Source organism: Carassius auratus, unplaced genomic scaffold (genome assembly GCF_003368295.1).
Source record: "Carassius auratus strain Wakin unplaced genomic scaffold, ASM336829v1 scaf_tig00025755, whole genome shotgun sequence".
Classification (NCBI taxonomy): Eukaryota; Metazoa; Chordata; class Actinopteri; order Cypriniformes; family Cyprinidae; genus Carassius; species Carassius auratus.
The window spans coordinates 37,888-41,561 of NW_020525454.1; positions in this window are offsets into that span (position 1 = coordinate 37,888).

Genomic DNA, 3,674 nt, shown 5'->3' on the forward strand with positions numbered 1-3,674 from the left:
ACATGCACAGAACGCATGAGTGTATCGTGGCTGCTGCCTTCTGGTCTGTGACCTGGCTCCATTTGTTTCAGAAGCTCAAGCAGCTGTGCAGCGTTACCCTGTATAAAGATAAATGTAGATCTTTATGTATATAAATGTCCAGCACTTGCAAACTGAGTAACTCAGTACTGCAGCTTTTTGACGGAACTGAAAGAATAACTAAAAATGCTTATGGCATATAAATATATTTGACTATGGTAAATAATGAAATTAGTTTAGGTAATGCGTTGAGAAAATATGATTTTCAACTTGCAAATGTATTAAAATTACAGGACTATTGTTTTAAATTACAAAATGTTTATAAAAGTTTAATTAATTGCTTCTCTTTTATTTGAATGGCATATAGGTATTAAATGAAAGCTTAAATTACTGAAAGCAATATTACGACAATATTACATAATCCCTATGAAATTTGTTACATTTATGAGCACAAATCACATGTCAGGTCAGGCGCTTTACTGTCACTAACCAAACTGATAATAATAATAATACATATTATGTTATATATATATATATATATATATATATATATATATATATATATATATATATATACAGTATTGTTCAAAATAATAGCAGTACAATGTGACTAACCAGAATAATCAAGGTTTTTCGTATATTTTTTTATTGCTACGTGGCAAACAAGTTACCAGTAGGTTCAGTAGATTCTCAGAAAACAAATGAGACCCAGCATTCATGATATGCACGCTCTTAAGGCTGTGCAATTGGGCAATTAGTTGAATTAGTTGAAAGGGGTGTGTTCAAAAATATAGCAGTGTGGCATTCAATCACTGAGGTCATCAATTTTGTGAAGAAACAGGTGTGAATCAGGTGGCCCCTATTTAAGGATGAAGCCAACACTTGTTGAACATGCATTTGAAAGCTGAGGAAAATGGGTCGTTCAAGACAATGTTCAGAAGAACAGCGTACTTTGATTAAAAAGTTGATTAGAGAGGGGAAAACCTATAAAGAGGTGCAAAAAATGATAGGCTGTTCAGCTAAAATGATCTCCAATGCCTTAAAATGGAGAGCAAAACCAGAGAGACGTGGAAGAAAACGGAAGACAACCATCAAAATGGATAGAAGAATAACCAGAATGGCAAAGGCTCAGCCAATGATCACCTCCAGGATGATCAAAGACAGTCTGGAGTTACCTGTAAGTACTGTGACAGTTAGAAGACGTCTGTGTGAAGCTAATCTATTTTCAAGAATCCCCCGCAAAGTCCCTCTGTTAAAAAAAAGGCATGTGCAGAAGAGGTTACAATTTGCCAAAGAACACATCAACTGGCCTAAAGAGAAATGGAGGAACATTTTGTGGACTGATGAGAGTAAAATTGTTCTTTTTGGGTCCAAGGGCCACAGGCAGTTTGTGAGACGACCCCCAAACTCTGAATTCAAGCCACAGTACACAGTGAAGACAGTGAAGCATGGAGGTGCAAGCATCATGATATGGGCATGTTTCTCCTACTATGGTGTTGGGCCTATTTATCGCATACCAGGGATCATGGATCAGTTTGCATATGTTAAAATACTTGAAGAGGTCATGTTGCCCTATGCTGAAGAGGACATGCCCTTGAAATGGTTGTTTCAACAAGACAATGACCCAAAACACACTAGTAAACGGGCAAAGTCTTGGTTCCAAACCAACAAAATTAATGTTATGGAGTGGCCAGCCCAATCTCCAGACCTTAATCCAATTGAGAACTTGTGGGGTTATATCAAAAATGCTGTTTCTGAAGCAAAACCAAGAAATGTGAATGAATTGTGGAATGTTGTTAAAGAATATGGAATAGTGGAATAACAGCTGAGAGGTGCCACAAGTTGGTTGACTCCATGCCACACAGATGTCAAGCAGTTTTAAAAAACTGTGGTCATACAACTAAATATTAGTTTAGTGATTCACAGGATTGCTAAATCCCAGAAAAAAAAAGTTTGTACAAAATAGTTTTGAGTTTGTACAGTCAAAGGTAGACACTGCTATTTTTTTGAACACACCCCTTTCAACTAATTGCCCAATTGCACAGCCTTAAGAGCGTGCATATCATGAATGCTGGGTCTTGTTTGTTTTCTGACAATCTACTGAACCTACTGGTAACTTGTTTGCCACGTAGCAATAAAAAATATACTAAAAACCTTGATTATTCTGGTTAGTCACATTGTACTGCTATTATTTTGAACAATACTGTATATATATATATATATATATATATATATATATATATATATAAATATAAGTTATATATAATGTATATATATTTTTGTTAGATGTATATGTATATCAAGGAATAAATATATTGGAAATTAATTACTTAAAACATTAAGGAGTTTTTACTGTATTAAAAACAGCCTAGTGGGACATATTTTACAAAATAAATAACTAAATAAATAAAATGAAAATCTTACAAAAGTTTGACTGGTAGATACATAGTTTCCCAACATTTTATTAGACTGTATTCTGTTTGTTTGTTTGTTTGTTTGTTTTTAAGCATTACTTATTTGACAAAAAATGTATCATACAACGTACAAGTGAATTATTTGTATCTGGACCACTGCTGATCTAATCTAAAGTCTACTTTCTAAAGAAGAACCAATTATTACACTAACAATAAAATACCATGGTATTAGCATGCTGTTTTGGACACACATCACGGTAAAATCACTGTATTCATTAAATGTTGTTGGAGTACACATATGGTAATTACACATATGGTAATTAATAAGTACCAAGTTATAACCATGTGACCACTGTACCATGGTACTCACACAGTACTAGGTTTTGTAAAGCCAGACACTATCAGTTTTCACACAAATAGCTCTTTTAGTATAACTGTACCAATCAGATTCCCACTTAATGACCTTGCGTTGAAAAGGTTTGACCAGCAGTCTATAAATTCACACTGCGAGCCCTGAGGCATGGGCTGTGTCTTCATCTATTTGACCCTCGACCGCTGATTAATTAACATATTCCTATTTCCCATCTTATTTTGGACATGAACGTAAGTGATGTGTACGGGCAGCGAGATGAGATAGGCCTCTGCTGTCAGGTGTCACACAGCGAAGGGGTGAAAGTTCACTTCCACAGTGGCCATCTACTGGCCTGCCACTGAGAGAGTTGTCAAGTCATCTCGTGATCGTGTCTCTCTTTCCCTCCGCTGTTTGACATCTGCCAGCCTCCTCCAAACTCCCCAGCCTCCCAGCCCAAACAACACTCCATTTACAAACACAACCGCTGTCCACATCTCCCTCTCATCAACATTTAGATATAGCCATCATTTACTGGGCCAGGCCTGTCAGGTAGCATATGGGCATCAAGCCACAGCCTGTGTGAGAGACGGAGCTGGGAGAGAGAAATGAGGAAAGGAGGGGGTATCCGAGTGAGATGTAGGGGTCAGATACATTGGATGAGATGGCAAAAGAGCAGAGGGAGCAAAAGAAATCATGATATCTAATGCATCTGATGTGAGAAGTGAGGGTGTTAAGAAGAAGTGAATCTGTGATAACGTGACTGTTGTGGTTCTGTTTAGGCTGCCTCACAGTTGTGGATTGGCATAAATTTACAAAAACAACATTCTAAATTAATAAATCAAAAAAAAAGTTTATTTATTATTAATACTTACATATACAGTAGCATCAAC